Source organism: Peromyscus californicus, unplaced genomic scaffold (assembly GCF_007827085.1).
Source record: "Peromyscus californicus insignis strain IS unplaced genomic scaffold, ASM782708v3 Scaffold_4__1_contigs__length_199733344, whole genome shotgun sequence".
In the NCBI taxonomy this organism is placed as follows: domain Eukaryota; kingdom Metazoa; phylum Chordata; class Mammalia; order Rodentia; family Cricetidae; genus Peromyscus; species Peromyscus californicus.
In genome coordinates this window covers 143134669-143149949 of record NW_026294562.1, presented here as the reverse complement: position 1 = coordinate 143149949, position 15281 = coordinate 143134669, and the positions used below count along the sequence as shown (strand labels likewise).

Genomic DNA, 15281 nt, shown 5'->3' with positions numbered 1-15281 from the left:
CCTTTCACCACTATCACTGGGGTTAGAGGTGAAACTTGGTACTCTTGGAAAGGTAAATATCAAGTGCCACCAGCAGATAGATCTTCCATTCAAATCACAAATAAATGTGATTTTCACATCCAACTTGCCTATACAGTGCTGTGTAGATGGAGCGACCCCCCCAAAAAAAAACCCTGAAAAATCCTGTGCCCCTCTGGTTGTCACCAACTGTTTAAATTTACTGAATACACTGAATTGGCTCAAAAAGAAAGACCTGACTCCACAGAAGGCCTGCCCCAGGCCCAGTACCCAAAGAACCTGTGCCCCATGAGTGGGTGCTGCCTCCTGTGTGCATCTCATTGTTCAGCCCCATCACTTGACAACTTCGCTTCTTGTTGAACTTTGGGTTCTGTCCATTCCTTCTTGTCTCTCAGACCTCTGCCTCTCACTCTTTATGCCACTTTTATCATTATCCCCTGGTTTAGCCCCAGGCACTTGATAGATACCATTGTAATGATCTGCCCAGTGGTTGGGCTCTATACATATGATTGAATTGGATTTTTTAAAAGAACTGCAAGTCAGACACCATTTCAATTGACCAGTATAGAAAACAGGCTCAGAAAATAGCTGACCAAATGCATACAGCTGTGAAAATGATGGATCCATCATTTTCGTGGATGCTGGAGATCCAAACTCTAGTCCTCCAATGTGCACTACAAGAGCTTTAGCCATTACCCACTTCTCCAGGTCTCATGCCTCATAATTCTTAGTGAAAATGCTCTGAAAGAAGAAACTATTCTTACATTTTAATATAAAAATCACCAAAATTAATTTAATATAAAATTATAATATAATAAGATAATGATATGAATATGTAATATATAATTAAATTAATATAAAAATCATCAAATATTTATTGAATTCATGGATGAATGGATGGATGGTTGGGTGAGCAATGATTGAAGTAATAAAATACTCTACATTTTTTGTTTCTCAGGATGCAAAATATATTTAATTTACAGATAGACAAACTACTTATAGTAGCATAACAAAGCAGTATCATTTTTGGAATAATAGTAACCAATAATTTAAAAAAAATTTACAGCAATGTTGTACACTAGCATTATTTTATAATTGTAAAGGTCACCTACAGCTCTAGCTGCCAAATGAATGTGGAGCTCCTCCATGGCTTGTTTCTACAAAGTAGGAACTCTCACTCATCATAGAAGGAAATCACAACCAAATAGTTTACTAGAATGCCTAAGAACAAACACAGCTCTCTATTATAATAAAGCAAAATTTGATTGGGAATCCTAAGCCCACTTCTTATTGTGCTATGGAGCCTCTCTTCAATATCTTCTCAGAACCTAACAAAGGGATTCCAGAGTCACATGGGAATAAATGTGGTAAACCCCATGATGCCCTCAATACATGGCATGATCCATGGAAAGGGCTCCCTTAGTGAAAATGTTTGCTTTTATGAATGGCTCAGCCCCCCCCTCAGCCAAGAGCAAAGCCATTTCAGTTGATAGTCAAGTAAGAGCTACTGAAACCCAAAGTTCTTACCAGTAGCCACAAGACATTATCAAAGTTGGAAAAAAGGAATATCCGATTAATTTGAAATCAACTTAAAAGCAACTTCAGTAGAAAACCCAATTCACTGAAATTTAAAAAATGGAAATCTCGAAAGCATGCATGCATAATGCCCCTGAGTTCACTTACCATCTCTGCCTTCCTTCTTCCCCACAAAGGAAAATCTACACTCAGATATTCTAATGACTTTCTGTCAAAGTGTGCAATCTCCTGTTTCATCCTTGGAACATCTGCCTCCCTTTACTTTGCCTCCAGCCCCAGTCTTTGGCATGTTGGGAACGTGTTCTACCACAAAGCTATAACCTCATCCCTCTCTTTTAGTGTTTTTTTTTTTTCTTCCCCTCTACTATTTTGAGACAGGGCTTCACAAAGTTAGTATAGGTTGGCTTTCAGCTCATTTTACAACCTAAACATGATTTTAATTTGAGATTTCCTGCCTGAGGGGATTATGATATGAGTCACAAGATGTGGGTGTGGTGGTTTGTATAAAAATGGACCCCATAGGGCAGGTGGAGATGGGAACAGGAGGGATTGTGGAGGGGGTGTGTGGCAGTGAGGGAATGGGAGAGAATACTGGGAGAGATAACCAGAATTGGGGGGGGGCATTTCTGGAGAGAGGTAGAAGCCTAATGCAATGGAAGCTCCCAAGAATCTACATGTAGACTCCTAGTAATGGGGGATATGAAAACTGAAGCAGCCATCTTATGTAACCAGACCAGTGTCTAGCATACTTATCCCAACAATCTAGCAATTGATGGGAGCAGATGCAGAGACCATTAGATGGAGCTTGGGGAATCCTGCAGAAAAGAGTGAGGAAGGGTTGTATGAACTACAAGGGTCAAGACACCACAATTAAACAGCCCACAGAATCAACTAATCAGGGTCCATAGGGATTCACAGAGATTGAATCAACAATCAGGGAGCCTATATGAGTCTGACCTGCATCCTCTGCATATATGTTATGATTGTGTAGTTGAGGTTCCTGTGGTACTACTAACAATGGGAGTGGTAGCTGTCACTGACTCTTTTGTCTGTGTTTGGGATCCTTTTCCTCCTACTGGATTGCCTAACCCAGCCTTAATATGAGTGGATGTGCATAGTTTTGTTATAACTTGATATGCCATGTTTGGTTGATATCCCTGGGAGGCCTGCCCTTTTCTAAAGAGAAAGGAGGAGGAGGGGATCTGACAGAGAGAGAGAGAGAGATGTAGGGTGGGGGGATTGGGAGAAGAGGAGGGAGGGGAAACTGTGGTCAGGATGTAATTTACGAGAGAATAAAAAAATGGACCCTATAGGCCCATAGAGAGTGGCACTATTAGGAGGTGTGGCCTTGTTGGAGTAGGTGTGTTCTTGTTGTAGGGAGTGTGTCACTGGGGGTGAGCTTTGAGATTTCAGATGCTCAAGCCAGGCCAGTATCTCACTATTTGTTCCTGATGCCTGTGGTCCAAAAGTAGAACTCTTTGCTACCTCTCCAGCAATGTCTGCCTGCATGCTGCCATGCTTCCTGCCATGACAATAATGGATTAAACCTCTGAATTGTAAGCCAGCCCCAATTAAATGCTTTCTTTATAAGAGTTGCTGTGGTCATGGTGTTTCTTCACAGCAATAAAACCCTAACTAAGAAAATGGGTTTGGCACTGACATGCCTGAATACATCAGATTGTCCCCTATCTCTTTCCAAGGCACACTGTAATAGTAGAGTCTGATATTCAGAAAGGTGGTTCTGCCTCCCCAAGGCACATAGAGAGTTAGGATCACCAAGTCATAGCATACTAATGCCAGTCCCGAGAGTCTCTTTTTATATGCCATGAAAATTACAGACAGGTAGCCGGGCGGTGGTGGCGCACGCCTTTAATCCCAGCACTCGGGAGGCAGAGCCAGGCGGATCTCTGTGAGTTCGAGGCCAGCCTGGGCTACCAAGTGAGTTCCAGGACAGGCGCAAAGCTACACAGAGAAACCCTGTCTCGAAAAACCAAAAAAAAAAAAAAAAAAAAAAAAAAAAGAAAATTACAGACAGGTATATCAAGGGCAACACAGTATTAAGGGATTAGTGGTGCTTCATGTTTCAATGTCTAAGGCAGCCTTAGTGTTGGCCAAGGTCAGGAACTTGACTAATCCTCAACAATGTCTTCTCTAATATAGAAGATATAGAACCTAGATACTATGGAAGTTATGTACCTTCTGGGATAAGAACTGTGAATTAGAACTACACATTCCAAGAAGGAGATAGATAATCATCTGCAATAGCAGTGAGTTCTCTGGCCTGGGGATTCTGAGCCACAGTATTTTTCAGTACCAGCAAAAGTAAAGCAATGAGAAGTGAATGGGCTTTACTCTTGGAAGGCTTGCTTTTTATGCTATCTAATGGTTCATCGAGAGTTCACCACTTCCTGAAGCAAAGTTATGGAGAAAACTGGTGAATTAACATTTTGATAATAATCTGTACAAGAAGCCAATGTTTAGAAACACACTAGCTAGCTGAGAATGTGAACACTGATGGTGACACTATGATGTCCTTTGAATATAACTGCTTGGAGTGAGGCTGTAGAACTTGTGGTAGAACTTGTGCTTAGCATGTTCAAGACCCAAACTTCATTCCTCAGTATGAATTCTGGGCATGAATACTCAGAAAAAATAACAATAGGTACACATTTATACATATACTTTTTACATACATACTACATGTATATATACTTACTGCCTAATATTTACTCTTAGGATATTAGTATTTGTAGGACTAACTATAACAACATGGACTTTTGCTTAGGTAATTTCTTTTTTTAATATTATAGTTCCACTTTATAGTTTTCTCAATATAATGCTATTGATTATAGCTCTGGAGTGTATTCCTGGAAAATTTATATATTAAAATTCTAACCTTCAAGGGGAAGGCGAGGTCATCAGGATAAATTTTCCTGTTGTGGTTTAAAATGTCCCCCACAGATTCATATTTTGAATGTTTGGTCTCTGCATGGTGGTGCTATTTTGGAAGGCTATGGAAACTTCAGAAAAAATGGAGCCTACCTGGAAGAAGCAGATTGCTAAGGGCAAGCTTTAGACGATTATAGCATAGTCCTTGGTCCTGGTCACCCTCTAATCCCTGGTCGACCATGATGATGAACAGCTTGGTTTTTGCCACATGATACTGCTGTTATGGACTGAAACACTTTGCTCTGCCTTACCCACCACAATGGAATAGAATCTTTTTTGTTTTGTTTCCGAGACAGGGTTTCTCCGTGTAGTTTTGGTGCCTGTCTTGGATCTTGCTCCGTAGACCAGGCTGACCTCAAACTCACAGAGATCTGCCTGGCTCTGCCTCCCAAGTGCTGGGATTAAAGGTGTGCACCACCACCGCCTGGCTGGAATAGTATCTGTGCACCAAACTAAATCTTTCTTCCCTTAGATTGTTTCTTTCAAATGTTTTCATAACAGAAATGCAAAAGGAATTAATACCCTCACATAAATGGAACAGTGCTCTTATGAAAGTGGGCCCAGATTGTAGCTTCCTCTTTCTTTCATGTTAGGACACGGTGAAAAATCAGCTGTATGAAAACCCATGTGGGTTCACCAAAACCTATCAGATTTGTGCTTCCTGTTAGACTCCTAGGTTTCAGAAATGTGAGGGGAAAATGTCTGGTTTTTCTAAGCTGGTCACCTATGGCGGTTTTCTTTTTTTTTTTTTCAGTCTAAGTTGACTATAGTGCTAAGATTACCAAAGATGTCAAAATTCCAAATAGTACATGCTGATCACTCAGAGTTCTTTTCTTGCCAGATACAGAAATGACTCTTTCAGATTCCAACTATCATCTTCCCAGACTTTGACTGAGGAAATAAATCACATAACCGACTGTTTCTCTCCAGCGATAACAAACAGGATCTTTCTCCGTCAGACCTTCTCTCCATACTTCCTTCATCTTGCCACCTTTCAAGTCTCTCTTCAGGTAACAGGGAAGTATAGGAATCTCCCCAGGTTTCTGTAAAGACAGACTACATTTCATTTCCTTGAAAGTTTAAGCACCAGCATAGGGCTGTGCTTCCTCTGTCCACATCCCAAATCTCACCAAAGCTCAGGGAGAAAGTGGGTCAGAGAATCTGACAATAACAGGAATCATGGGAGTCACATCCTGGAGAAACAGCCTAGGTGAGGCATGGCCCTGTCTCTAGGCTTCCATTCTGACAACATCCATTAAGGCTTCAGTATCTTCCCCTCAGAGAAGAGGAAACCAAAGCCCAGGGAAATAAGATCACTAGCTCCAAAATGCACCAACATAAAGTAACATGAATTTTATGGCACTGCCTCTTAATACAGTCTAAATTTAAAAGTAAAGTTTTCCTAATCACTCACAGCTACATTCCTCCTACCATGCATGCCTACCTCAATTTAAGAAAATACAAACCTCACACTCTCTTCAGCAGAAAGAATTTAAACTACCAAAGAGAAAGCACCCTACCATAATGAAAAACACCCCTAAAATAGACTAAATTCTGGGGATGGAAGACCAGATTCATGCATATGCATCAAAGGAAGAACTTAGCTTTAGGATACAAGCTGTATAGTTAAAACGAAGGACCAGTGCTTGGGTGTTCAAGGTCCCTGGGCTGAGTAGGACTTGCCACATCCAACAGATGGCAGTAGGCACTTACTTGTTTTTTGTTTTTTGGTTTTTTTTAAATAAGCACATAGAAGACAGATATTCAGAAGAAGAAAAAAACAATAAGATGAGATATCTTATCTTTTAGTAAGAGATCCTTATTAAAATCAAAGCCATCTATCCCCTTTGAAGTAAGAGGCGAGGAAAGAAACAACCTAAACTAGCACTTCTAGAGAAAATCAACTAATAACATGATCATGATTATAGATTATAACTGACCATTGCTTTGCATTACATCTGTTTTCTTCTTCCATCTTCACATGGGTTCCCAAGATCAAATAATAAAATTTAAAAGGAATATGTTATTTATTTTTTTGTTCATGGCATACATGTATGCAATATATGTTAATAATATCTACTTCCAAGTCCCCTCCTCAACTCTAGTATACTCAACATGTTCCCATTCCTCATTCATGTCCTCTCATCTTTTAGTAAACTACTAAACCCAATTTCTGCTGTCTGGTGAAATGCTGTCTGGTCTTGTGAAGGTGTTATGCAAGTAACCATACCTGTAGTGAGTTTGTGGTACAATGGTGATGTCATTTCATGTCTGGAAGATAGCATTTTGCAATGTTATTTGGCCTGCACTTGCATAATGTTCTCAGAGACTTGGGGTTGGGGAGGGATGGATACAGATGTTTCATTTATGTCTAGGCACACAATAGTCATTTATTCTTAACACCAGTTATGAGCCTCTGCATTAACTGCTAGCCACTGCAGAGAGAAGCTTCTCTGGCCAAGGTTGAGGGCAACACTACTCTAAGTGTGTGGAATCATAAATATTTAGAAGGCAGTTTGAGAACATGTCTATTTAGCAAGACAACAGGAGTAAGTCTCCCCACCCCCTGGCCTATGACTTCTGACCCATGGACTTTGACCAGGTTTACAGACCAGGCATTAATTCCCTCAGGCAAAGCAGGTCTTAGATTCAATCCAAAGATGGTTGTAATCTCCATAACGTGCATGCCACTATTGCAGCAATGAATACATTTTGCCTGGCAGTTTGGTAGCATAGCAAATAGGGTTTGCTGCCTAATAATACTGTTGATAGCCTTTCCATCATGTACAACACCTATCAGAGCCATGAAAGCTAGACAGCAAAAAGGAAATTTAAAGGTCAGTTCCAGATTGACTTGTCTATGTTCCAAAACCAGTAAGTGGAACCTTCAGCAATGTAGTCTTAGGGTCTAGTAACAGTGGGTAAATAAGAGCAATGACAGTAGCCTGTGTTGTTTGGGGAGCCTTTGGAACCTACCTGACCAATAACTGATAGGAAGGAATCTAATACCTGACACAGAGATTTTCATTTAATAATCCATGTTTTGCAAGAAATTACTGTCCACCTGTGAAGGGAAGGGTATCTGTGTTCAAACTCTTTTTTAAAATTATACTTTTATCATAGAATGATATTAAAAGGTTTCATTCCTTTTCTATAACATTATATAATGTGAGGAACATTGGAACTAGTTTCTACCTTAAAAATTTGATAATAATTCATAAAAAAATTATTCAGATCTAGGGTTTCTTTGTTGGATAACTTATAGGAGTTTCAATCTCATTACTTTTTTGCCCTGGCCAGTGGGGTGTCAACGGGGGCGACCCACCTGCGGGACAGAATTAAAGGGACGGGGAGACACGAAAGGAAGACAGCAAGACAGGGTTCTGATCAAGCTGCAAATTTTATTCTCCTCAGCAAGGCTTATATAGCATGGGAGGGGGAGGGGCAGGAAGGAGGGAAGGGGTGCACAACGTGCCATATGTGCAGGTGAAGGGAGACATGCAAGTCATGAGGCTGCAAGGTGTTGTGCCAGGTGGTAAGGTCATGGCCCATTGTTCTGTTGCTATGCTACCTGACCTACCTGACCTGTTCTTTATCTTCGGGGGCATCTGGTTTAGGGCCTGTTGCTTGTTCTCTGGCCTAGTTAGTACTTTTCCATGGTTCATGTTTGGTCCCTGACACTTTTTATAGTCATAAAAATTATATTTGCATTGCCAAATCTATATAGAAATACACTGCAAATAAATAAAAGTCAGCTAAAACTTGGTGAATTACAGATACTTGCCTTCTAACAGTTTATTTGTTTAGCCTGCTAAATTCACACACTTACATGCTAGAAAATGTATTTAATATCCCTGAAAAATAAAAAGTATTTTTCAATGTCCACAACATAAATTGCATTTTAATTATCTTTATTAACACGCTGATAACCTCTTAAAATTGCCAGTGCACTACTCTTAGCTACGTTAGCTATCATAGTATGAATTTGTAATGACTTAAAGAGGTAAAAAATATAAATTACAATTGAAAAAGGGACATATTTAATTTTGATAGAGTGAAGAGAAGTGAGATCACTTTTAAGCAAAGTTGACATCATGGTTAGATACGTTAAATTTTTTTGAAAATAATAGTTACCATATAATTACCCTGTAGTCCACACATCATAAGTGTAAAATTAATCCTTGAAGATCAATCACACGTTTCCTCCTCATCATCCTCTTTCCCTCTTCTTCATCTCTATGCAGATATATTATGCTGAATAATGCATTTCATTATGACATTTTGTAGATGGATATTATGTAGTTGGGTCATGTTTACCCACTCTGTTGCTCTTACTTGTCCCTCATACTCACTTCCTGTTCATCCTGTTTTTGTTTTCAAGAATTTATACTTTAATTTTGACATCTTCCTTCTTTTTCCACCCCCTTCCTCAACTTCTGCTCTGCAAATGAGAGAAAACATGGCCTGTTTGCCTTTTGGTCTGGCATTGTTCATTTAAGTTTTAGTATTCATCCTTCTGTAAATGATATGTTGTTCTAGTTTATGGTTGAAAAAAGTTCCACTGTGTGTGTGCATATATATCCCATCTTTTTAGCTAAAAATTTCTTCTTTTTGACATTTTAGATTTCTTTTATTTTTTGAGATTATACTATAATTACTTCATTTCTTGCTTCCCTTTCCTCTATCCAAACCCTCACATATATTCCCCTTTTTTTTCTTTCACATTCATGGCCTCTTTTTCATTAATTGTTGTTACATGCATACATGTGTATACAAACATAATCCATATGACCTTATCAGTTTGTTTGTTTTTCAGGGCTGACTATTTAGTACTGGATAATCAATTGCTGTACTTTTCTTAGGGAAGACTATTTCTTCTGCTCCCAGCATTCTTTAGTTGCTATGAATTCTTTGTGCAGGGTTGAGACCTCCTTGGCTTTTCCCACTCCACATTAGCATGTTACTGTTATTGTCCTTGTTTAGCTCTTGTTTGAGCCGTCATATTGGTGAGGCTTTCTGGATGTTGCTTCTGAGGTTCCTAGGAGGTCCATCTCACAGCAAACTCTCTGTTCCTTTGGTTCATATAATAAGGGCCCTTATATTTTGGGCCCTTCTTCTGCAATGATTCCTAAGACTTGGGTGAAGGAGTTTTATTAAAGATGTATCCTTTGGCACTGGGCTCTACAACTCTGCCTTCTTATTGGTTGTTTTTTTTTTTTTTCTGTAATAATCTCCATCTGTTGCAAAGAAAAGTTTCCTGTTTTATTTATTTCAATACATTCACCTGTTGATAGAAACCCAGGCTCTTTCCATAACTGGACTGTTGTAAATACACCACAACATGCATGGGTGATGAAGTCACACTCTTATATGAAAAATACATTCCTTAGTATATACTCAGAAGTAGGACAGCTAGATAATTTATTTCTGTATAAGGACTACAGATAGGCAGAGTTTTTAAAGCAGAAAAGTTGTATTCTCCCACTGAGTTTATTTCTACTAATCAGAATTTATAAACTAGGGTGAATATGTTTGTCCTTGAATTTCAACCAAACTTAGTTGTATCATTTTGACTTTCATATCATCATTATGTCTGAGAAATCCATTTATGTGATTGCAGGCATCATTGATTTTCTTCTTTGCAACTGTTTTTGTTTTCCTGGAAATGGACCTTAGAGCTTTTCACATCCTAGGTAAGTACTCTATCACTGAGTCATACCCTCAGCCAGTTTACTTTTTAGATTTATTATATTATATTATATTATATTATCATTTAGTGTATAGCTATTTGTCTATGTGAGTGTATGTCATGTGTGTGCAAGTACCCACACAAGCCAAGAGGTTGAATGATCCTTTGCAACTGTTATAAACTATTTGTCTAAGGGAGTCTCTTGCTGTGAAGAGACACCAGGACCATGGCAACTCTTACAAAGGAACCATGCAGGGCTGTGATGGTGCACACCTTTAATCCCAGAAGTAGGGAGGCAGAGTTCAAGGCCAGCCTGGTCTAGAGAATGCGATCCAGGACAGGCACCAAAACTACACAGAGAAACCCTATCTCGAAAAAACAAAAAACAAAACAAAAACAAAACAAACAAACAAACAAACAAACAAAAAACCCAAAGGAAACCATTTAACTGGGGCTGGATTACAGTTCAGAGGTTTAGTCCAATGTCTTCATAGTGGGAAGCGTGGCGCATGCAGGCAGACATGGTGCTGGAGAGGTAGCTGAGAGATCTACATCTGGATCTGAAGGAACAAAAAAAAAAAAAAAACGGAGTGAGCCACTGGACCTGGGCTGAGCTTCTGAAACCTCAAAGCCCACTCACAGTGTGCTTCCTCCAATAAGGCCACACCCATTCCAAAAAGGCCACACTTCCTAATAGCGCCACTCCCTATGAGCCTATATATAAGAACCATTTTCATTCAAAGCACCACACCAGTTGAGGCAAGTTCTAGAAAACATTCTTGTCATCTTTAAGAACAGCAAATATCCTCAACTACTGAGCCATCTCTGCAGCCCCTCTGATTATATTTTATTTGTTCTAAATTATTGTATTATTTGGATATATTACAATGCATTTATTCTTACTATTGCTCATGATCACTGGGTTGTTTCTGGATTTTGGCAACTGTGAACACAGTTACTATAAACATGTCTGTGTTTTCTCTATTTCTTCATCCATTTGTCTTTAATAATTTATTTTTACAAAAATATAGTCCTTTGCCTTGTTTATTTGGCTAGAAGAAGACTAGTGAGTTTCAGAATAGAGGTGTATGTTCTTTTATTTATACTGCAATATTGTTTTGACGTGGTCAAAATTTCTAAATAAATGTTACCATATTCCTTCAAAAATTATACATTTAAGTTAACTTACAGAAACACTGAGTTTCTGTAAGGCTTATTTATCCATTCTTATTTTGCCTAACACACTGTATTCCTTCCTCTCTCCTGTCCCCAGTCCTAAACCTACCTAAACTGTTAACCCCAGAAAGTAGAGAAGAATCACTTCTACTTTCATATGTGTCCCACTACTCCCTCTCATGGGCCTTTCTATCTTCCCAAGCTCTGCAGATCTCCAAATTAAACACACACTTCTAAAAGTTCAAGGCTACAATCTCCATATAAAAAGGGACATGTAACATTCGTCTCTCTGGGCCAGGGCTTCATCACTTACTATAGTTTCTACTTCCATCCAGTTTCCTACAAATTTCATTGCTGTAGGATATCATTCTATATGCTGTGAATGTGTGTTTCTCTGATTGGTTGATAGATAAAATGGTGATTGGTCAGTAGCTTGACAAAATGTTATATAAACTAGACATGCATTACCCATAGAAAGGTGACCACTGAACTTTGCAAGGTGAGATGGTCTTTCAGGTTCCTGCTTCACAGAAGAAACTGTCAGATATTCTACAGGACATAGAGAGAAGAAACTGAGAAACTCAAAGCCTATAGGCTGAAGAAGGATGCCCCAACATTACAGAGGAACTTGGGTGATTGTCCAGGCAGCCAGCTATCTCTGTCATTCTAGACATTTGGAAGTGGCTTACAATGCATTTCCTGTTTACTTAGGTAATATTATATTCTTCTGGGGTCTTTGATGTAGTTGAAGACTAGATAGTTATAATTTTCCTTGGTTGTGATAAATTATATATGAAACTTTAGACTCACAAATATAGAATAGATAGAATATTTTCTTTAATTTTGACAAATACAAATAGACTAGATGTTGTAACTGTAATTCTTGCTTGATAACTGTTCTAGTATATGTACTTTTACTATGTTAAAGTTAAAACCTTCCTTTTTTATTAGATAGAAAAGGGGAAGTGCTGTGGAATGTTGTTCTGTATGCTGTGAATATGTGTTGCTCTGATTGGTTGATAAATAAAATGCTGATTGGCCAGTAGCCAGGCAAGAAGTGTAGACAGGGTAAGCAGATGAGGAGAATTCTGGGAAGAGGAAGGGCTAAGTCAGGAGTCACCAGCCAGACACAGAGGAAGCAAGATGACAAGGCAGAACTGAGGAAAAGTACCAAGCCACATGGCTAAACATAGATAAGAATTATGGGTTAGTTTAAGTGTAAGAGCTAGTCAATAATAAGCCTGAGCTAATGGCCAAGGAGTTATACTTAATATAAGTTTCTGAGTGATTATTTTATAAGCAGGCCATGGGGCTGTGGGGGCTTAATGGAACCTGAGAAACATCTGACTACATTTCATAATTTCAGCTTTCTTTGCAACTGAACAAAATTCTGTTATATATATATATATATATATATATATATATATATATATATATATATATATACTTTTACTTATCCATTCTTCAGTTTATGAACTTCTAGGTTGATTCCATTTCCTGGCTACTGTGTATAGTATAGCAATTAACACAGATGTTCAAGTGTACCTCTAAGTGGATCATATGGAGTTTTTATTTTTAGCCCTTTGAGACACCTCCACACTGACTTCCATAGTACATGCATCAATTTATATCCACACCAAGAGAGGATAAACACTTCTCTTTCTCCATATCCTCTCCAGTATTTGACTTCATTTGTTTTCTTCATAGTAGCCATCTGACATAAGCGAGATGTAATCTCAAAGTAGTTTTAAAAACACTTCTTTGGGAAACCACCAAATGACAGATGATCTGGCCAGTGCAGCACTGGAAGAGCCCAGAGGACAGGGGCCATGTTTAGAAGGCTGAGTTTCTTAAGGAAAATGTGTACCATTGGTGCTGCACAACTTATGGAGGTAGAGCTGAAGACAAGGAGTAGATCCTGGTCACCAAGTTGGGTGGCCTGGTCAAGGACATCAAGATTAAGTCCCCGGAGATCTATCTGCCTGTTCTCCTTGCCCATTAAAGAATCTGAGATTATTGACTTTTTCATGGGAGCATCCCTATAATACAAGGCTGTAAAAATAATGCCAGTGCAGAAGCAGACTCTGGCTGGCCAGTGGATCAGGTTCAAGGCAAATTTTGTCAGTATTGACTCCTACAGTGGTCATGATCGTCTTGATGTTACATATCCAAGGAGATAGCCACTGCCATTCCTGGGGGCCATCATCTTGACCAAACTTTCCATCTTCCCTGTGTAGAAAGACAACTTGGGGGAACAAGATTGGAAAGCCCTACACTGCCACATGCTAGGTGATAGACCACTGTGGCTCTGTGTTGGTGTGTCTCATCTCTGCCTGCAGATACACTGGTATCTTCTCTGCTCCTTTCTCAACGAAGCTGCTGTTCATGGCCAGTTTTGATGACTGTTACATATCAGCCAGGGGATGCACACTACTACCCTGGTCAACTTTGACAGACCACCTTTGATGGTATCTCCAAGACCTACAGCTACTTGACCCCTGGCATCTGGAAAGAGACTGTGTTCACCAAATCTCCTTATCAGGAATTCACTGACCATCTTGTGAAAACCCATACAAGAGTCTTCATTCAGAGGATCCAGGCTGCAGCTGTGGCTACCACATAAGAGTTTTCATACAAGAAAAATACAGTGAATTAATTCTGTTTAAAAACAAACACACTCAGAAGCACCTGCTTGTTCCTTACCATTTGTTTGAAATATATTTAAAATCTAATCTATCACTATACATCTTGTGATTAGGGAATTGACACTATTAATATTTAAAGATATCATTGAAAGTTGTACATTGATTCCTGCCATTTTGTTGATTTTGTAGTGCTGACTTTTTCCCCTCTCAGTTTAAAGATTCTTTCTATCATCTCCTGTAGAGCAGTCTTAGTGATCAGAAATCCCATTAGCCTATTATTATCATGGGAAGTTTTTATTTTTATTTCAGTTATAACAGATAGCTTTGGTGGATATCATATTCTGGGTTGGCAGCTGTCTTCTGTCAGAACTTGAAATACATCATTCAAAGCCTTTCTGGATCTTAAAGTTTCAGTTGAAAAAATATCTGTTATGCTAGTGGGCCTGCATATATATATATATATATATATATATATATATATATATATATATATATATATATATATATATATATATGGATTAAGCATTAGATCAACTTAGAAGACAAAAATATTCAAGTGGGTAAAATAGCTAGGATGGAAAAGCTAGAATACTATTAGGGTCTACAGATTAAGAGATAGTTAAAGCTATAGAAGGTTATAATTAAGAAGAAAGGTTGTGGAATAAGAGTGAGATAAAGAAAATACAGGAATAATAGGAGTATATGAGATGTGGCTTAAGATAGTAAAGAATGCCTTAAACTGTGAAGAAACATAAAAAACAGTCCTATAAACTAACAAAGCAATATACAAATAAAAGTCAACATATTATATGACATCTATGCAAGAGTAGAAATAAAATCATTTAAAATAAGAGATGGAAGAGTACATATAGAATGAAATGCAGCTGTACTCAGTTGAAAGGCAGTATTCTCAGAGCTCTCTGAGTTAGTGGGTTTCACATGGTGCTGGATTTAGGCTTCCAACCTGAGATCAGAGGTTCTGAGTCTGTGAAGAGACCTTTCCTTGGGGCTTACCCAAAGGTGTAGCCAAACTTCAAGCAGAAAGGACAGCTTTGAAAGGAGATGGCTTTAGAAAATCTCTTGCTACTGATTTTTGGGTTAATTTGGTATCCTGACATTTTACTGCAAATATTTATCAGTTCTCAGAATTTTCTGATGGAGTCTGCCACGTCTCATATGTACGGAACCACATAATCTACAATAAAAATATTTTTACTTCATCCTTTCTTATGTGTATGCTTTTATTTTACATATTTACCTTAAGAATT

General features: G+C 38.6%; 1 long non-coding RNA gene across 6 annotated transcripts in view; it reads right to left on the bottom strand.

Annotated features, from left to right (window-relative positions):
* Positions 1-10450: 10450 nt before the first annotated feature.
* Positions 10451-15281, bottom strand: part of LOC128125548 (uncharacterized) — a 48781-nt gene continuing 43950 nt past the window's right edge. For 5 of the 6 annotated variants that reach the window (XR_008223186.1, XR_008223185.1, XR_008223187.1 and 2 more), the window contains one exon: positions 10451-10752. This is a non-coding gene — a long non-coding RNA (uncharacterized LOC128125548). Of the gene's footprint in view, positions 10753-11836; positions 11918-15281 lie in introns of all 6 variants that reach the window. The other variant, XR_008223188.1, reaches the window with a different exon arrangement.